This window comes from Chelonia mydas, chromosome 9 (assembly GCF_015237465.2).
Source record: "Chelonia mydas isolate rCheMyd1 chromosome 9, rCheMyd1.pri.v2, whole genome shotgun sequence".
Lineage (NCBI taxonomy): Eukaryota > Metazoa > Chordata > Testudines > Cheloniidae > Chelonia > Chelonia mydas.
The window spans coordinates 9285859-9307475 of NC_057855.1; the positions used below are offsets into that span (position 1 = coordinate 9285859).

The window sequence follows — 21617 nt, forward strand, 5'->3', positions numbered from 1 at the left end:
GGCGCTTCAGGCCGGGAGGGGGCGTTTCCGGTGCCGCTGCCGCACCACAGGGGACAGCGTTTCCTAGAAGCGGGGGGTCCGGAGCGCATCTGTGAGGGGCGGTGGGGGGGGGGGGCGTGCACAGCCCTCCTTCCCCGCGCAGGGCTCCCTGGGGCCCTGCCTGTGCCAGGGCCGCGGATCCCTGAAGGTGACCCCCCCCCCCCCCGTAGTACCAAGGGGTGAAGTGTCCCGTGCTCCCGCAGGGGTGTGGCCCCCAGCTCCGGGCGGGGGCGGCGCCTGCTTGTCGCTCCCTAAGGCGGGGGCAACACCCGGCATTGTAGTAAGTGAGAGGAAGGGGGGGGATTTTTTGGGGGGGGGGGGGGGACGGACGCAATTCTTGGGCTGACGGAAGAATGAGGCAAGGGCTGCGCAGGCTTGTGATCTGAAACGTGCAAGGCATGTTACAGGTATTATCCAAACCCTATCACGGCATTCAAGACCTAGGCCTCCTTTTTTTTTTTTTTTTGGGGGGGGGGGGTGGTCCTAAACCTGCCAAGCCAGCCCTACTCACAGATAGGGCTTGCCCCAAGGGGCTCTCCGCTACCTGGCGCCCTACACACCTGGTAGGAGGCACGAACTGGCCTGTTATAGTGGAGTTCCGGGCTGGAGAGGTGCTACCCGCCTCCTAAAGATCCATCAGGCACCCCCTTTCTGCACGTGGATGAAGTTTTTGTTCATTTTTGAGCTTATGCCTCTCCAGTCTTCAACTATAAAATGTTTTTGAAAACAATTTAGTAGTTGCCACTGGTGTCAAACACTGCTGTTCCTTTAATAAGGTTTTAAAGCACAATAAGCTTGCCTGCTCTCCCTCCCCAGCTGAATGAAATATTTTTTTCTCTCTCCATAAAAAAAGAAACCGCAAAACGAAACACTGTCTCTCTACCATCTAACAAAGAAAGCAGAGGCTGAGTAGGTATGTAGTTCTTGTTCCTCACCACAGATATCAAACAAATAGAGGCTAACCATTAGATCGGGGTTCTCACACTAGGGGTTGGGACCCCAAGGGGTCCCAACCTTATTACATAGTGAGGGGGGCTACGAGCTGTCAGCCTCCACCCTAAATCCTGCTTTGCCTCCAGCATTTATAATGATGTTTATACATTAAAAACACTTTTTTAATATGGGGAGGGGGTGTTGCACTGAGAGGCTTGCTATGTGAAAGGGGTCACCAGTACAAAAGTCTGAGAACCCCTGCATTAGATAAATCAATCTACCTAGCCATCCAGCAAAGAGAGTGTTCATTCCATTAAGATTTACCAGTTCTAAATAAATTAATCTCAAAGAGGAAAGACTCCACACCAACCAAATCACATCACAAACGCAGCCTCTTAAAACTGAGCTAATTATTTCTATTCCTGCAAGCGTGCATTACCTGGTACACATGTATTTTGCATCTAAGCTTTCAAGCCCTCAGCTGACAAAACAGACACCACAGTGTAGACAAAAAGAAAAGGAGTACTTGTGGCACCTTAGAGACTAACCAATTTATTTGAGCATAAGCTTTCGTGAGCTACAGCTCACTTCATCGGACGCATAATGTGGAAAGTGTAAAAGATCTTTTTATACACAAAGCATGAAAAAATACCTCCTCCCACCCCACTCTCCTGCTGGTAATAGCTTATCTAAAGTGACCACTCTCCTTACAATGTGTATGATAATCAAGGTGGACAGGCCAGTCCTTGCCTACAGACAGCCCCACAACCTGAAGCAAATACTCACCAGCAACCACATACCACGCAACCACATACCACACAACAGAACCACTAACCCAGGAACCTATCCTTGCAACAAAGCCTGTTGCCAACTGTGCCCACATATCTATTCAGGGGACACCATTACAGGGCCTAATAACATCAGCCACACTATAAGAGGCTTGTTCACCTGCACATCCACCAATGTGATATATGCCATCATGTGCCAGCAATGCCCCTCTGCCATGTACATTGGTCAAACTGGACAGTCTCTACGTAAAAGAATAAATGGACACAAATCAGATGTCAAGAATTATAACATTCATAAACCAGTCGGAGAACACTTCAATCTCTCTGGTCATGCGATTACAGACATGAAAGTTGCTATGTTACAACAAAAAAACTTCAAATCCAGACTCCAGCGAGAAACTGTTGAATTGGAATTCATTTGCAAATTGGATACAATTAACTTAGGCTTGAATAGAGACTGGGAGTGGCTAAGTCATTATGCAAGGTAACCTATTTCCCCTTGTTTTTTCCTACCCCCCCCCCCCCCCCCAGACGTTCTTGTTAAACCCTGGATTTGTGCTGGAAATGGCCCACCTTGATTATCATACACATTGTAAGGAGAGTGATCACTTTAGATAAGCTATTACCAGCAGGAGAGTGGGGTGGAAGGAGGTATTTTTTCATGCTTTATGTGTATAAAAAGATCTTCTACACTTTCCACAGTATGCATCCGATGAAGTGAGCTGTAGCTCACGAAAGCTTATGCTCAAATAAATTGGTTAGTCTCTAAGGTGCCACAAGTACTCCTTTTCTTTTTGTGAATACAGACTAACATGGCTGTTTGTCTACACTGTTCCAGAGTAGACAGTCACTTGCCTCTTAGCTAGAGCAAAACTTGGTATAATTCCCTGGCTTAGTTTCTGATGGAAAGGCCAGGTTGCTAAATGATAGCATGGGGTGATAGAACTAAGGCTTGCAGACTGTGGTGCACAACAAAACAGCTGTATGAGCAGTCTGATAACTAAACCAATCAGCACTTTTTATAGCATCAGTTTAAACCCTTTTTATTTTGGATACATAAGTTACACAATGCACCTCCACTGAGTTAAAAACTCAGCAACTCTCTACAACAGAATGCCATTGCAAGGCTTACTCTTGTTTCAGTGGGTAAGCAGAATGCACATGAGAAGCTGGAGGGTTACTGAAATCCAGATATTAAATGAGCCAGGGCTTAAATTTAGATGGAGCTGTCCAGAGCAGAGCTCCACTAAATATTTTAAACCATCCTGGAGTTTTTATAGCATGGGGTGGGGGAGGGGGAGCACACAGGGAGAGGATCCAGGAAATACTCAAAGAATTTAAGCCCTGGAATGGAGGTGATTGGTTGTGTTTTTTTGTTGGGGAGAAGGGGGGTGTGGGAGGGGGAAGGCAGGGAAGAAGTGGTTTCTGTAAAGTAGCAATAAGTCATTTGTAAAATTGTTTTCTACCCTGATAAAGCATGCGGTATAGTGTGCAAAATTTTGCCAGCTGGTGAGAAAGCTATCTTCCCCCTCAACTATTCTCACCCTATTAATATGCAGGCTGAATGTAAATTTCTTGTTGACATATACTGCAACTATCATCATAGTGACAGGATTAGATTTTTGTAATGTAATAATCCTTTGCCCACGTCCCTCTTCCCCGGGGGGGGGGGGGGGGGGGGTAGGAAGTGGCATGTAATCCTAAATAGCTTAAGTAGATAGTTATTTTACTTCTTGAAAATAGTGTTAATTTACTGTGCAATAATCTAAAATTAAGCCATAGCTCGAACCATTTATGTACCAGTGAGAAGATCTTCTGGTGAATACGGGAAATTCAAGTTGCCATTTCCAGTAGAGTTTAAGTTTTCATAAACAGTGACCCAAATAACCTTTGAGCCAATTGCATTGCCTTATCAATTTTGCCAGTTTAGTGCTTCTTTGTAAACAGACAGCCTGAAAGTACCACTATTTAGGTCTGAAAAGAGATGGTGAAACGGACCACCTGCAAACAAAGAACTGTCAAAGTCAATTTCATATTTAAACACTAACATTTCAATTTCAAACCAACATTAACTGAAGGTGGAAGACCCACCCCATAAAAAGTAGTAGAATAGCAGAAGCTTCTCCCTCCCTCCCATCCCCTCACAATAGTCAGGAGGCTCTGGAATTGAATAGACGAAACAGCTTCTCAGAAAGCTAACGGGTCAAGCTGCAGATGCCTACTAACCAGAGCCACATGAAAACCCAGGGGCAGCACCCTATTAGAAGTCCCATAACCTAGCTCCTAAGAAGCTAGTAGGGCAGAAGATATACTGTGGAGGGGCCGAGTTTAAACCTTGTCTTGCAGATGGGTGACCCTCCCACATTTGTATTTTCTATGAACAAGAGAGGTAGGTTTAGTCCTCACACTAGTAGAATTTTCAAGACTACTCTTGCTATAAAATAGATCAACTTCAGTTTAGATTGTTGGGCAGCTCAGTGCTGTAGTGGATCAGAGTTCAGGTCTTGAGCTATGTTAGCCAATATGGGGACACTATGGAGCCAGTCATCTCCTCTGGCTAATTAACAGTAGCCATCTTCTTAGTGAATGCTGATCCATGCCCCCAGAGAAGCCATGATGGAAGGGAAGTACCTCCAAGCCTATAGGAGGGAAGGCAGTACTTATATCCAATGGGGATGCCGCTTCCAGCAAAGCTACAGGTGCAAACCAAGTTTAGAAATCAAACTCACAGCCTCTCAGGGATAGTAACAGTACCCTCTGAGCCACTATTGTTCTGGGTCCAGGTGCCTGACGAGACCAAAACAGTATCATGACTTTCTGTAACATATAAGTACAGACATTGTTCTTTTGGAGCTGGTCTCACTTCTCCCCCACTACCCAGAAAATAAAACCAAGCTGATTCACTACTGGGAAAAATGTATTAATTCCCATCCTTCTGAATTAAGGGAGACAGTTGGTGACAAGCTCTCTAGTGAGATGAAAAGCAGCATGATCAATCTGAGATGCTCCTGCAAATTCCCTGCCTACATTGGTAGGCCTTATCCATGGAGAAGGCAGAACCATGCTCTAGAATTTTCCCTGATATCAGTGGAGTTAACCAAATTAAGTTGTCCAGAATGATCAGAGTTAGATCTTACTGTGCTACTGCTAAACTTATTACTTTGTGGAAAGTCTCAGAATGCTTAGGATATGAAAGGCACCAAGAGATTTGCTTTTGTCCTCTAGAACTAGAGAACCATCATTCTTCAGCACTGGATGTAGGCCTAGGAAGAATTCTGTTGCTGGAGATGCCCAGGCTGATGTGTGAAACCAAAATCTTCTTGCTTGAACTCCAGGTAGACCAGGGGTGGGCAACCTTTGAGAAGTGGTGTGCCAAGTCTTCATTTACTTACTGTAATTTAGAGGTTTCACATGCTAGGGGCCGCCGGCCCCAGCCGCTCAGCCCGGGGTCCCGGCCGCCGGCCCCAGCCGCTCAGCCCGGGGTCCCGGCCGCCGGCCCCAGCCGCTCAGCCCGGGGTCCCGGCCGCCGGCCCCAGCCGCTCAGCCCGGGGTCCCGGCCGCCGGCCCCAGCCGCTCAGCCCGGGGTCCCGGCCGCCGGCCCCAGCCGAGCAGGCTGAGGAGGGCAGACAGCTGGGACCCCGGCTGGCAGCAGAGTGCTACTAAAAAAATCAGCTTGCGTGCTGCCTTTGGCATATGTGCCACAGGTTGCTGACCCTTGAGGTAGACGAACTGTGTTCTTCCTACAGTAACTACAGTTTTCCCTGAAGTTTCAATAATAAGTGGGGTTTGTTTGTTTGCATTCATTTCCGGGGGGGGGGAAGGGGGGAGGAGAACACACACACAGAGAGAGGCGCCATTCATATATGGCTGATTGTCAAGTGAAGGTAAAAGGATATAAAAAACTTTATACTTTGTTTGCAAGGGACTCTAGGATGCAGTGGGATGAAAAGGAGCTACAAAATTTGCTGTGTAATCAAAAGAACTATCATTGTAATAACTGAGAATACCATAATCATGACAAGTAAAATAGTTACCTCAGCAGGAAAAGTTTCCAAGTGAGTCAATATTTGGAAGAAATTAAGAAGGAAATAATTTTGTGGTAAAAGGGCATAAAACGTGTTTTGAAGGAGAGAAAATACTTGTAGAGATTAGCCATCTGCTTGGTACTGCAGAACCACTGAACAGCACCTAGGAATGCCAAGATTGCGTACAAACAATATTTTTAACTAAGTATTTTCTTGATTTCGAGACCGTGTACAGTAAACTACAGTAAGTTTTATAATTAAATCCCATTAGGTCAGGGTTTAGTCATAAGTAGCTGACAATGTTGAACACATCTTGTCCTTTGCTACACTGATTGCAAAGTCACTTCCTCCTCCTCTCCCCCTTGTTTCGCTGATGAAAGGGATATTTTGTTTAATCCTTTAGGCTAGAAAATACTTCCATTTACACCCATTCTGCAGAACCAAGGCATTCACATAAGAGCACTTAGAACTTGGTGGTTCCAATTATGAACTTCCTAGGCTACAGCAGCCGAGCTAGTTGCAGAATCATTAATACCATGCAGTACTACACAAATGTGTACACTGAACACCGCTAGTGCGCGAGTGAATTTAAAGCACAGAGAATAAAGACCTTCTGAGAAAGAAAGAGGGAAAGAGGAGGAAGAGTTATACCCTCCCACCTCCAGAGTTTGCTTCTCTTCCCCCCCACTCCTTTGCTTTTGTGTGTGTTATACAAACACATTAGTTCTACCTATAAGAGATACAACTTTGCCTCACTGGATTACACAGAGTCGAATTACTGTTGCTATCAGAGAGATTATCTTGGGTATATCCATGGTGAGATTTACCTTTATTTGGGTTTAACAAGGTCCCCTTTCTAACACAAAATTCCTCCATCAAATCAGAGCGTACATACAGGGCAGTCCTTCGCTGCTAGCAAAAACTGAATAAGGGATACTAGCAAAGTTTATTTAGCAGATGACGTAGATTAGCATTGGAATTTATAGAGCTCTATTGCAGTATCTGGGTACACTTTGCAAGGATTAGTTAAAACCATTAAGTCAGTCCCGCTTCAGAGAAGAGCATTTATTGTCCATTTCATTTCCTATCCCCAGAATGACCATGCATCTTCCCAAATATGCTTCAGTATTCTTAAAGAGAATTTTCCAATAGTATAGCACTCATGAATCATCTACCCTACAAACTAACGTGTGCAACATGGAAGAAGAAACCTGATTTCTATTAGAGAGACAAGGTGGGTGAGGTAATATCTTTCATTGGACCAACTTTTGTTGGCAGAAGAAGCAAGCTGTCAAGCTTCACAGAGCTCCTCCTCAGGTCTGGAAAAAGTAATCAGAGTGTCAGTGTCAAATAAAGGTGGGACAGATTCTTAAACATAACATGTTGCAGGAGACTACTTAAAGAGAAGTGGGCAATTATTCCTACTTTGTCTTATGACTACAGAGGAGTTCATAAGTTACAAATTTTGTAATGAGCCATAAAACCAGTGTCTCTGTTGAGTCCATGATTTTTAGCATCCAGCAGAGTTATGAATTTAAGTTCCCAGGCTCATCTTTTGAAGGTGTTGTTCACAAAGGAACCCTGCACAAGGACACATGTAGAGCGATTGCTTTGTAAAAAGTGTTTGCCCATGGGTCATAAGGTGTTTTTTTAATAATTTTTCTGGGAAAGTTCATGCATAAGCATAGTGATGGTCTGGTGTCATCCTCGTTGTTGTGGGGCATTTGATGCACTGGAGAGGTAGACCACGTGTTGTGATAGGCATGCATAGGAACCAGGAATCTTGAAAACTATTGTGGGAGGTATTGATCATTGTAGCAGTGGAGATAGATCTGCAAGTTCTGCATCTGTTGTTGTGGCAGAGTCTGGTGCTGCTTTGAGTTGGCATGTTCTGTCTAGTCTGCAGGGAGCTTCCTTATGAGCTTGGCGAGGTTGGGGGGTTGTTTAAAGGCCAGAAGAGGTGGGTCAGGAAAGATTTCTTTCAGGATGGCGTCCCCATGAAGGATGGGTTGTAATTCTTTAAATTTCTATTAAAAGCTCAAAGAAAAAGGACTCCAAGATGGAGAATTCACATTTTGCTTAGGAAGGAAGTTGACTGGAGGGTTGAAAGAAGAACAACGATATTTTCTCTCTCGAGTAGGACTATTACTACCACATGAGAGTATAGCTTTCTTTGTATTATATTGTTGCCCCTTTGCAACATGAGCAGCTGGAAGTAATCTGGTATTTTCCTTGATGCAATCCTGCTTATTTACAAGGAAGGTACAAAAGTCCTGGGTCTCTGAATGCAGAGGGAACCAAGAAATGGCTTCTCTTCTTACAGCCCCCAAGCCTCTTTAGCCAACTCCACACTCAAAGGGTCACACTGCTTACAGGCTGCTGCTGGACAGAGATATATATCTGTCTCAAGATCTTGTCTGTTCTCAGTTTCTGTGTGATCTCCCTTCCCCCCCGCACACACACAGCTGCCCAAAATAATACTCAGCCAAAAATTCCTGGGTTGGTTCATACACCTCTTGTGTCTTAGGTGGGGGCCTATACTTACAGTTATGTTAACTGAAGGTGAGTTCACACCAAATCAATCTCACTGAGGTTTTTTAAAAAACAAAAAAAAACCCAACCCTTAATGTTTCACCCAGCTCATAAAAATATTACTCAAGATAACAGGGGGCTAGCAGCTATAACCAGACTAGTGTACTTTCACCCTGTCCCACACAAGAGTAGCACCTTTAAGTAGATGTTAGAGATTTGTTCTTAGTGTTAGTCTGGTTATTTCACTGAAAAGGATTTGCAATGCCTAGTGCAGGGGTGGGTAAACTTTTTGGCTTGAGGGCTACATCATGGCATGGAAATTGTATGGCAGGCCATGAGTGCTCACAAAATTGGGGGTAGGGATGTGTGAGGAGGTGAGGGGTTTGGGGTCCAGGAGGGTGGTCTGGGCTGGGACCAATGGGTTTGGAGGGTGGGAGGGGGAATCAGGGTGGGGCAGGCTGTTGGTGCACCGGGGCGGAGGGGGGGGGTGAGGTCTCTGGCTAGGGGTGTGGGCTCTGGGGTGGGACTGGGGATGAGGGGCTTGGGCTACATGAGGGGGCTCTGTGCTTGGATCAAGGGGTTTGGAGGGCGGGAGGGAGATCAGGGCTGTGGCAGGGGATTGGGTTGCTGGGGTGGGGAGGGGAAATGGGGGGACGGGACTCGGTGGTGCAGGCTCCAGGGAGAGCTTACCACAAGTGGTCTCTGTCAAGGTTCCTTCCCCACTCTGAACTCTAGGGTACAGATGTGGGGACCTGCATGAAAGACCCCCTAAGCTTATTCTTACCAGCTTAGGTTAAAAAACTTCCTCAAGGTACAAACTTTGCCTTGTCCTTGAACCTTATGCTGCCACCACCAAGCGTGTTAAAACAAAAGAACACGGAGAGAGCCCACTTGGAGACGTCTTCCCCCCAAAATATCCCCCCAAGCCCTACACCCCCTTTCCTAGGGAAGGCTTGATAAAAATCCTCACCAATTTGTACAGGTGAACACAGACCCAAACCCTTGGATCTTAAGAATAATGAGAAAGCAATCAGGTTCTTAAAAGAACACTTTTAATTAAAGAAAAAGTAAAAGAATCACCTCTGTAAAAATCAGGATGGTAAATACCTTACAGGGTAATCAGATTCAAAACATAGAGAATCCCTCTAGGCAAAACCTTAAGTTACAAAAAGACACAAAAGCAGGAATATACATTCTATTCAGCACAGCTATTTTACCAGCCATTAAACAAAAGGAAATCTAATGCATTTCTAGCTAGATTACTTACTAACTTTTTACAGGAGTTCTGAGCTGCATTCCTGATCTGTTTCCGGTAAAAGCATCACACACATACAGCCTGACCCTTTGTTTCCTCCCCCAAGCTTTGAAAGTATCTTGTCTCCTCATTGGTCATTTTGGTCAGGTGCCAGCGAGGTTACAGGTGAAAGGGTTTTGCCTCTGGCCAGGAGGGATTTTCTTGCACGGTGGACAGAAAGGTGGTTACCCTTCCCTTTATGACATGGTCTCTAACTTTTCACTAAAGTTGTTTCCAGTAATCTGTGAAAAAGCAGAACCTTTCATAGAAGACCAAGACAATGCTGGGTCCTTGTGAGCATAGGCTGACTTTTGCAAGCTTCCTTTCTCACCACGCTAAAGGTTTTGTGAAAACCATCTTTTAACTGAGCAAGCCCCCATACCAGTGCTGTTCTTCCTGTTCAGAACTCCAGGCATTTCTGCTTTTCTCCCTCATCCCCCTCCCCACCCCCAGAGTGGGGAGGGGAAGTCTTCTGAGAATAGCCAGTCTGGAAGAAAATGAGCAGGACCATTTGGAAGAAATACTTTCCTGTGTGATTTGACATTTGATCAGAATTCACCTCTCCCTCCTTCCCTGGCTTGTTCTAACCCATACATACACTTTTATGAGCAGAGTATACCAATAGCAAGTATTCCAGGAGTGATTTAAGCCATGCCCCTATTTAAATGTACACTTGACACATTTATGCAGGGATTCTGGTACTGGCCCACCAGACTTTTACAACAGGTCCTCAGGGAGTAGGTCTACACTGCTATTGGCAGTTTGGGTAGGCACAGCCCCCACTAGCTTTAACTAGCTCAGTAAAAACAGCAGATGACACAACATGGCAGCACACACTAGGAATGCAAGTATGTAACCAGGATTCCAGGCATGCTCATGTAGTCCATGCTGAAGTCTATGCTGCCATGTCCCACTGTTTTGTTGTGTTTTGGGGTAATGCTAGCTAGATTAGGCCTACCTCAGCTGCAGTCTGGCCTCTGATTGCACAGTAGACATACCCACTTAAAAGTGCAATAAGAGAATCCGGGTGGCTATACTGCTCCTTTTGTTCTCAGAACTAAACAGCAAGATGCACGTAAGTGGCCACATCCCTTTAATGTGTTAAGGGATTGAGATCTTTTGTGCATGATAAGAGCAATAGGAATTGTCAACTTCCTATTCCACCCCTGGGGACAGTGTGATGCAAACACCATCATCAACTCACAGGGCAGCATTTCTAAAATACAGATTAGGATTTGTAGGGAACTGGAACAATTTGTATAGTGGGGGTGCTGAGAACCATTGAACCAAAAACTGTTAACCTTGTATAGAATGGAAATCACTTCAAGCCAGGGGGTACGGCAGCAGCCCTAGTTCCAGCACCTATGGTAGTGCATTTGTTTTTCCCTCCTCACCCTCCAGGGTGCTGACCATGTTCTTGAAGTAGCTCTGGCTGCCTCATAATGGAATACGATCATTTGTTAAAATACATCTAGAAGTGGCCAGGCCCACTTAAGTTGCTTTTGATTATGGCATTATACAATAATGCAAGGTTTCAGAAGCTATTGTTTGTAGTACTGCATGTATTCTCTGAATGGCTGTAGCACATTTGTGCAATTTAGAGAAGATAAAAGCTGTTGTTCCACAATCAAATTACATGTTTCAGAGTGGTAGCCGTGTTAGTCTGTATCAGCAAAAACAACGAGGAGTCCTTGTGGCACCTTAGAGACTAAAATTTATTTGGGCATAAGCTTTCATGGGCTAGAACCCACTTCATCGAATGCATGGAGTGAATATACAGGAGCACGTATAATACATGAAAGGATGGGGGGTTGCTTTATCAAGTGTGAGGTCAGTTACACTGTAAAAATTACAGTTGTGTGTTCTCTAAACCTCTCATTAAACATTGAGGATATCAGACCAATTGATCACAGTGCAAAGCAAACCTACTTTGGGGAGAAGTGGGATGGGCAGCAGAGAGATGAACAATGTAGTAAATGCATAGGCATGGGAGGGAGAGCAGAAGAGAATGATAGTTTCCTATAACTATGTTCATCTTATGAGTTAGCATTTATCAGTTCAGGGCCTGCAGAGCCCGCTTATGCTCCCAGCTGAACTCACTTTTAAATTGTAGCAAGTTTAGGATCCAAGAGCAAAAAAGGTTTTCAGACTTGTATCTGAAGCTCAGAATATGACATTACTAGCTTAACTTTAGGTACATGTAGGTTTGACATTTTAGCTTTAAGTCACCTTAGCCTGAAATGGACATCTGGTCCCTTAAAATCTCACGTATTTTATAGGCCATACACAGCCCCATGACTTCAGTGGGACTGCTCCTGGGAGTAAATATTTGCAGGATGAGGATCTGACTTGGATATGAACTTTTATAAGCACCTTTTGTCTTATTTGTATTGACATTGAGATTCCAGGAGGTAAAGATTATATTCAATTATCCATTCTCCACTAAGTTGTTGTTGCGTGTATTTTGTTTGTGGTATGGTTTTTGTTTTTTTCCTTCCCCTCCCTCCCTCTTTCTTCCTCTCCATTTTGTCATAGACTAGCTTGCATCATTTTCCAAAAGAGCCATTTTCTACCCAAGTACCATCAAGTCAAAACAATGTTCTCCTTTGTCAAGTCTACACAAGATTTGCTATGGGTGAAAGGTTAACACATTTCATCCTGTTCCAGATAATTTAAGAGACTGTGTTTATATGAAGGGGGGAAAAATGATGAATATTTCTGTTCTCAGGGGAATATAGGCAGAGTCAGCTCTTCCAAGGCAGGAGCATATTTCCTTACCACAAATATAATCTATCAGTTTAAATCTGCTGACTGTAGTGCCTCCCCTTAAGACTTTTCTGAAGCACGAGCAAGTTTTGCTAGACCTAAGCATGCATTTGGAGCAGATAATTCTTCTTAAAATTTAAAAAAAAAAAAAAATGCTAAATACAAATATAGGTTCATTGCCTGAAAATATAATCACCCATGGTGAATGAGATGCTTTCTCTGGCGAGTGCTGGGATCCAAACTATATACAAAAACAATGAGTCGTCCTTGTGGCACCTTAGAGACTAACAAATTTGGGCATAAGCTTTCATGGGCTAAAACCCACTTCATCAGATGCATGGAGTGGAAAATACAGTAGGCAGAAGGTGTATGTTGTTTTTGGTGATATAGACTAACACGGCTACCAGTCTGAAAACTATATACAGTACTTTTCTAGAACTTAAGCTTTCATTTAAAAATTAATAGTACAAGTTTACCTTTGCAACTCTACATGTTACTAGGTCATGTGCCAATGAAGAGCAGTCTACCTAAGGAGTCTGCAGACAGCCCCAGTGTCTCCACTCCTCTTTCTCACAGCTTTGCCAAGCAGCAGCAGATGGGTTTCACTGCTGTTTTTCAGAACTCTAACAAAGTCTCTTATTTAGCATTTTTTCTTAAAATTCCAGTTCATGGAGTCAAGTGGTTACCATGAGAGTCTCAGCGGTCATTTAAAAAAAAAGTTTCTAGCCCTTGTGGTTGCAGAGAAAAGCTTGAAAACACAACCCTACTTTCCAAAGGCTGGTATGACTATTAGAGAGCACACATGCCCCAGCAGAGTCCTGGGTTGGCACTCAGATAAACCAGTAGCCTCCTTAACAGATGGGAGGAGAGTCTGGGCACAGATCATGGTCCTCAGATTTTTCTTTTGGGTCTCCCACCCTGTCATTTTTGTATACGTTTGGTTAGTTAGCACATTTCCTCACCCCAAAGCCCTGGATACTTTTATTCTGTTCCATCTTCAACACTGAATTCCTGCTTTAACCAAGGTGATTGGGGGAAAAACAAAACAAAACAAAAAAAATAAATAAAAGTACACCCCCCGCTACGATCCCCACACAACCAAAGTTGCAAAAGCACTCGAGAGCAAAGCATAAAACACATAAAAATGTAGGACATTTGCTGTAAATATATGGCCATTATAGTGATACTAAGGTAAGCTACATCTATACTTAATGTATCACCCTGAAAATTCGTAAGATCAGGAGTAATCAAGGGTCACTTTAAATCATCAAGGGACAAATTCTGTTAATTATCCCAACTGAAGGCAACGGGAGACTGCACAGATGTTGTTGAGAGCAGGATTTAGTCCCCACCTCTTCAAGTTCCTAGAGACAGTGTTTTCTATTCCAATTGTATTTGCCGTGCAGTCTTTATAGTCCCTTCTGGATTGCAGATACAGGCTCTGTGGCAGCCAGCATTACAAGCAGAGTGACACTAAACATACAGGAGTTTCACTTTCTTGCATGCTGCTGCAAAGTTTAGATGATCTGCCACAGATTTTCCATATCTGAACAAGCTAACTGTTTAAGGCAGTTTTATCTGTGGAAAGTTATGAAAAATAGATACATCACCTTCTAAAGGAAACAAAAACAGTGTGTTGTCGATCTATCTGTTTAAGCTACGTAGCTGCCAAGCTATTCTTTTCCTCAGCTTCAAAGCTCTTTTTAACACAGTTACGCTATCCAGAAACCTTGCATGCACCTATTCCCTGGAGCATTCCAGCGATAAATTACACCCCCCACCCCACTCTCTCTCACACTCACACGTTTGGTCTGTCACCTTGTATCCACTTATGCCATTTTATACTGCATGTTTTGAAGCAAAAGCTTTGCACAGGTCATCTACTGTATAGATCACTGCGTGCTTAACCTGAGTCAGTAGAGGTAGAATTTGTAGGGAGTAGTCAGCTCTCGGATCGGTCTGCTCCTCCTTATGAGCACTGAAGGGGATATTTGTCCAGGCTTTGATTATTTTTCAACACAACGTCCGGTGCTTTCTTTGCCAGCTTTTAGTCAATCCTTGCTCCCTTTTAAAAATCAGTCTAGAATGCTTCCATCCTCCCCACCCCACGCTCCCTACAAGCCCCTCTTCAAAACCTCTCAGTACGTGTTCACTAGGGAGCAATAGTTACCATGTGTGGGCTAACACATAAGGTCAGACCTAACACAACACATGGGAAAATCCTAGTTTGTAGTGGTCTCAAGTTGTTAGCAGCAGCTTGAGGTGAACCCTAGGCTCCCCCATAGTCTTTATCTCGACCAACTAATGCTACAAAGTGCACTCTTCACTAGGATTTTACATGGAGCTGGGTAACAGGAAGTAAGCACACACTTTCCCCTCCCCCAATAAAGATAAGGCCTCATTAACTTACCTTTGCTGCTCACGCTTTTGTCTACAAGATCTTGCCCAGCCTGGTTCACTCCTACCTCTGTTCTTTTTCTGCCTCTTAGCTCCTCCTTCCCCCATCAAGTAGGATCACCAGATGTCCCGATTTTATAGGGACAGTCCCGATATTTGGAGCTTTTTCTTATATAGGTTCTTATTACACCCCACCCCCATCTCGATTTTTCACACTTGCTATCTGGTCACCCTACCACTAAGCCATGTGTCCTCCCTCCCCTTGATCTCTGTATATTTGAGATCAGCCATGAAGATCTTGAAGGCCCATTACTTCCCACATCCCCTTAGTGTTACTTTTGGTGCATCTGTTTTACTGAGGTAGGATCATAACTTTATATCTTCCTGTAAAGTATTCACTGCACACAGCTGGTGATGTGGCCAAAAAAAAAAAAAAAAAAAAAAGCCACCCCCTTCTTCTTATCCAGTTTAGTTTCAGCACTCATTTACCATTTCTTCTGTCTGTGGAAGGTAGTGAGGTTTGATTTTTTATTTTATTTTTTTTAAAAAAAGCTCCCTAAAAAACAAAAACCAACCAACCAACCAACGTGCAGTATTGCATTAACAACATTCGAGTGCCAGGGGATGCTAAATGATGTCTTCAAGAGAAAACGCAACTCTGTATATTTGCTGTTATTGGACCACATATGCTATTACGGTATTTGAAAATTTGGCTTAAAAAGACAATTTAATCCATCTTCAAAATCCAATATGCAAGGTTTGCCTCCAGAAGTAGGCTCTGCATGCATAAGTCAGATAGTTCAAGTACACTTACCTGATTTGAAAGAAACAAAAATACCAAGATTTGCCCAAGCAACTAGAGACTTTTTTGGTCACGCACCTTGACACTTTGTAACATCTACACTAGAGAGCCTATGGTGGCGTGGCCTCCTAGTGTAGACGCTGCCTATGTGGATAGGAGGAATTCTTCTGCGGATATAGGCTAGGTCTACATTTAAAGCACTGCAGCTCTGCCATTGCAGCACTTCAGTGTGGACAATTACTACAGTGAAGGGGGTGCGGGGGGGTTCTGCCATCACTGTAGTAAGTCTGCCTCCCTAAGAGGCAGTAGCTAGGTCAATGGAAGAATTCTTCTGTTGACCTAGCTCTGTCTAGGCAGGGACTTAGGACAATTCAGCTATGTTGCTCAGGAGTGTGGATTTTGCATACCCCTGAGTGATGCAGCGGTGTCAATCTTGTTTTCTAGCGTAGGCCAGCCCACAGTAACACCACCTCCCTGAACAACATTAGCTCTGTCAGCTTAGTTGTGTCTACACTGGGGGTTCTGCAGAGGAGAGAGGGACCATTAACATGTATGGTAAGTATGCCACAAGGCCAAACTATGGTTTCCACAATAACCGAAAACTGGAGTTTCCTTCACTTCCTTACCCCTTTGTGCTCTTCAGCCTTCTTGCTACACAGCCTTCTTCCACCAGGCCCTTTCCTTCAAAGGAAGTCTAACACACACCCCCCCCCAAAGTTTCCATGGAGGCTTCAAGAAAATGCCCGTCCTCCCCTCAAGAAAGCATTAGAAAGATAAAGCAAAGACACCGACCACATATTGTGGAAACAAGACAAGCTCTGTTGCCACTAACTTTTTGTTGCATCCCCATGTAACCTGGTTTAGATTGTAAGACCAGAGTCATTCAGGTCAGGGACCTTTTCTGTGAAGTGCCAATAACATGGAGCTCTATAAATAATTTTGAGCACAAACACAGCACTGGCCTTCAGCATATGCAGTACAAGGCAATACTTTGTCTCCTACACTTTTGTTGGTTCATAGTCGTTCACTGGCACAGCTATTTCTCTCTCTGCCTGGCATGGCCTGTAGGTGAAGAACTTATCACCTTGGACCACTTCCTGAACCATCAGATTGAGGCTTCACAAACTGTAAGGACAACACTCTTCACCTGCTTAAAAAGAATATTATGTCGCTTTATTTGAATGTAGCATTGGCATTTAACATGCCTGATCTCTGAATAAAGCAAGATAAATATCCTCTCCCTAGGAGAACTTGAGTGAGTTGCATTTGAAACATGTGGGCTTAGATGCTTTTGAACAGACACCCATGAATTTGAGTGGATAATCACATAAAATATTTTCACATATGTTTTTATGCTCTAACTAAGCACATAAACAGCTGTTTCCTTTCCCTACTTTTTTCCCCCCCACCAACTTGGGAGTTTACAGAGCCACATGCACAAAGCTCCTTTTCAAATGTTTCAATAGCCAGAAATACTACTGTAGTGTTCTAGTTAAACAGTTCTTCAAAACCCATCAGCCACTGGTCCTCAATAAAGACTGGAGACCAAGCCATGTTAAGCTGCAACCTGGTAGCCTATACTGAAGAAAACATTGCAGACTTATCAGTAAACGAGGGTGGGGTTTCTTTGGTTGGGAGGGGCGGGCGGGTTACGTTACAGGTCTGTGGCAGTGAGGCACAGCAAGGCATTGCTTTTGCCATAAATCATATGCCTTGCATGTGTATTGAGTAAAATATGGCCTAACATTTAAAAATTAAGTGCCTTACCGTAAAACAAAAACACCCCTAATGTCCCTTACAATAGGTCTACTAAGTCTCTATCCCTGTTGAATGGCAAAAAAGACTAGTCTTGAAGCATGACTGGGGTACGCTTCCTGCTTACAGTCTCTGAAGTGCTCCTTAATGTGTTCTGTACACTTTAAAAAAAAAAAACCACACAAAAAACCCACGTTCTTATATTGTTAAAGTGAAGCTAAACTAGCACAGAGGCTGTGTAGACAGCCTTATTTTGGTTTAAGCCAGGCTTATTTTTAGTTTAGCTTCAGTCAATAAGCCACTCCAACTGATGTAAGCCACTCAAAATTAAAGAAGAATGTCAACACAGGGGTTTGTACTAATTTAACAAAAACACAGTTTAAAAGCAAGCTTTCCAATTTTGGCAAGACTTCAGCTTTAAGTATTTCTACAACTTTAAGTTCTTTAACAGAGTTTCAGCCCCCCCCCCCAAAAAAAAAAAAAAAAAAAAAAAAGGGGAATTGTTTGTATTTAAACTCAGATATTGCAGTGCTTCAGGTCTGGGACCTGAAGAGCTCTGTGTAGCTCCAAAGCTGGTCTCTCTCACCAACAGCAGTTGGTCCAATAAAAAGATTTACCTCACCCACCATGTCTGTCGAATATCCTGGAACAGACATGGCTACAACTACACTGCATACAAAAATGTTAATTTGAAGATAAGATGGCAGGCCAGGCTTGACAAGCCTAAGTATCCTCTACTAGGGAGAAGAGAAAAGAAAAAAAAGTTTTCATTTCTTCCCTTTTTGAGCCAGGATGTCGACAGTTAAAACAAGCATCTGCTCCTCAGAACAGAAACAACAATATATTTAGAGTTCCAGCTGCTAGCCTTGGCAGCAGCTTTCCCTGCAACTACATTCCTTCAAAGCTATATATATTTTCTTCCAAGAGCTAGGTAGAAGGACTTAATATGTACTAAAGTTTTACCTTGTCTGCTTACAAGACCAAAGCAGGCTGAATGGAGACAGACCCTGTGGTAATTTTATGTGTTCCAAAACAAAGCTAGGAGGCCTAGTTCTAGTTTTTAAACCCTATGCTCATTTTCAAGCCTGGTCCATCACCTCCTGTTTACTTTGGAATAGGAACAGCTGAACTACTGCATAGCTCAGGAAGCTGCTGGGTGGGAGGCCATACTGATGCTGAGGATGGTACAATTTTTTAGAAAAGTTATTTCAAATATACACAGTGTAAAGAGACAAACCATTGCAGGACAAGATAGCAGTAGGGGAGTCAAGTTTGTCACGAGACAGAAAGAGGAAAAACTGAAAAGCCAAAAGCCAGCCATGTTTGTTACAACTTGACTAAACTGCTGATTTTCCCTTCTACAGTGGAGGTCATCTGCTAGGTATTACCATAAAATACAAGTGGAATCTCAGAGCAAACTTTTACAAAATTAGCAATACAAGAGTGGAAGAATTAAACATTCATATTTTTATTCCAATACCACTAGTATACAACTTTCAAAGAAATTAGTACAGTCTTGTATACACTACTAGGGATCTGAATTTGCTTTTACTGCAGGGATGTAGGGTAGATAACGTTTTTCATAAGTTTCTCATGGTAGCTAATACCAATTCAGTTTTGGTTATACGAACAATAATGGGAGTCCTGGTGGGGTTAGGCCAGTGGCTGGCAACTACTGCGTCAATTAGACCTTACTGCAGCCCATGCAACTCCACCAGTAGAAGCAGTAATGAATAGGCACAGGGTGTAGACGTTTGTTACCAGCATGCACCTACACTACTGTTGAAGTTACACTTAAGTTTACTAGTGTAAAAGCCATGCATGGAGTCTTCCATATTAGACTGGACCTGAATTTCTAATGAAAGAGGGGAAAAAAGATCCCCATCATAAAGAAATAGTGTTCAGTTTTTCCTGCTTCATAGAGATGTGTGTCACCTTTAGAGAAAGGCAGACACACACTTCAAATTTTCATAGTAAATAAGTCAGCACTTGCACCAACAGGAATCTATTCAACAGGGTGGAATGTCATTGCACATAAAAGGTGATCAGGTTCCCAGCAGGAAAACTATTTAAAACAGGATTAAGCAGTCAAATATCTATCGAGAGGACCACATTCAACTTTAAAATAAGCTAATATAACTCCAACTTTAGTGATGACAAGTCTTTTTATCCTAGAGATAAATGTAGTTCTGGGTTCAAAAAAATTGAAACAAAGTAGTTATGCCCCATCTTAACACAAGAGAGCCTGCATCAGTACAAAATTTGGTTCGGTGATTGAACATACAAATTTGGGGGAAAGGTTAGAAGCAAAATTCAGTATTTGTATTGAAAGCGAAAAAAGTAGAAGTATATTTTCAGTTAAGTCCCCTTGCCCACTTTTGTGCTAGTTACCGATGTGAAGTTTTAGAAGGTTTTTTTGCACTTCAAAGTTGATGAGACCACACTCGCACTGTCCTTTCTAGTTATTTTGGGAGATGTAAGTGATTCATTTTGTTTACATAAATAAAAACCAACAAAAAAAAAGGCAACTTTAAAATTTCAGAGGATGGGTTTTGGTCCTAGAGAGGATGACAACATCACTTTACAATCTTTGCATATCTTATGTATAAAATATTTGTGGTTTTAAAGAATTTGCTAGTGATTAATTAAAAAAATTAAGTTGCATCACCCTCATAAATTAGGCAAGTATTGTTATCTCCGTTTTACAGATAGAGGTATAATATGACACGCCTGAATTACACTGGAGACTGATTCTCTTTTGCGTTGCACCCCATGTAGTCATTTACATCTGGGCACAGCTGGTTCCAGACACCACTATTAGTGTGGAACCTTATTACACATGCAAGCAGATCAGTTTGCATGAAGAATTCATATTTGAGAGCATTTCACAACTACGTCACACAGATAGGAGTGACTAAACATCACGGTAAAGAATCAGGCCCAAAGCCCACAGTGAGATGGAAATAAAAAGAAAGGTTCCTACCATTCCACCTGCAAATTGTGCCCATCTGCAATAGCAAGCTTCATAGCGGCTGTGAAGTTCCCTAACGTAGAAAAGGCCACCATTCCCCAACCCCAAAACTTGCACAAAGGCTGGCGGCAGCAACATAATTGAGGATGTCCTTAATGATCTAAAACATGTGTTTTTGTCCCTAACTAGATTTGTTAGATTTATGGAAATAAATGTGCTTAAGTGATTTCTATTCCAGTCCATGGGCTATAGATCTGTAAACCATAAGACCAGCTTTTTTTTTTTTTTTTTTTAAATGTGAACCATAGACCTTTTCTATGCTAAAACACCAGTGTAGAGAGGAGGCTTCCAGGAATTTAAGAATTGAATATGGATCCAGCTGAAGTATGGAGATTGGTTTAGCTGCCTTTCAATGGAATCTTGTTTTCTTTAACTTTTTTCAGAGTAACAGCCGTGTTAGTCTGTATTCGCAAAAAGAAAAGGAGGACTTATGCTCAAATAAATTGGTTAGTCTCTAAGGTGCCACAAGCTTTCGTGAGCTACAGCCCACTTCATCGGATGCAGTGAGCTGTAGCTCACGAAAGCTTATGCTCAAATAAATTGGTTAGTCTCTAAGGTGCCACAAGTCCTCCTTTTCTTTTAACTTTTTTGCTGCAGTCAGATGGGATTTATGTACATAAAGTTTACCAGCACCTTGTCACCTGTTTTGGTTCAGCACCGGAACCAGTGTTGATCCACATATGGACCCCCTCACCCCACCCAGCTCTGGGTCAGCAATTCAAAGAAATAAGCTAGGGGAAGGTTGGGGGCAAGCTTGTTTGTCTTTGTAGTTAGTTATCCTTTGTGGGGAACAATCCCCCCCAATCCTGCACAGAGCAGCATTCTGGTGCACCGCACCAAACCACCCGAGATCTCATGTGAAGAGACAGCAGCATAGGAGGAGTCTCTCCTGCTAGCACAGGTGCCCCGTCCTTAGGCGTTACTTTATTTTCTCGATTAGAATGCAAATACAGACCGTTTATTTCATTACATAGCTATGTTTGCTCCTGAACTTGATCAGTGGGCTGGGTGCCACCAATGCAGAACATTCTAAGCCAGACCTGAACAGAGTAGAATACAGGCACAGTGATCTGCAGGAGACTGAACAACGAGAACCCAGAGAGTTTCTTCGAGAAGTGGCAAACAGCTACCTGGAGGTGTACTGGAAAAATGGGCAAGTCTTTCTCTAGGGACATAAGGAGATGACCAAAACCAAACAGGTTGTTGATTGACTTTGTTTTTAAATAGCTATCGAAGGTCAGAGTGTAAATTTTAT

General features: G+C 43.1%; 2 protein-coding genes across 5 annotated transcripts in view; one reads left to right on the forward strand and one right to left on the reverse strand.

Annotated features, from left to right (window-relative positions):
• The window catches only part of MCF2L2 (MCF.2 cell line derived transforming sequence-like 2), a 320576-nt gene that overhangs the window by 185536 nt on the left and 113423 nt on the right, over positions 1-21617 (forward strand). The gene's annotated exons all lie outside the window — the stretch shown is intronic.
• B3GNT5 (UDP-GlcNAc:betaGal beta-1,3-N-acetylglucosaminyltransferase 5) overlaps positions 1-21617 on the reverse strand; it is a 40426-nt gene that overhangs the window by 9009 nt on the left and 9800 nt on the right. The gene's annotated exons all lie outside the window — the stretch shown is intronic.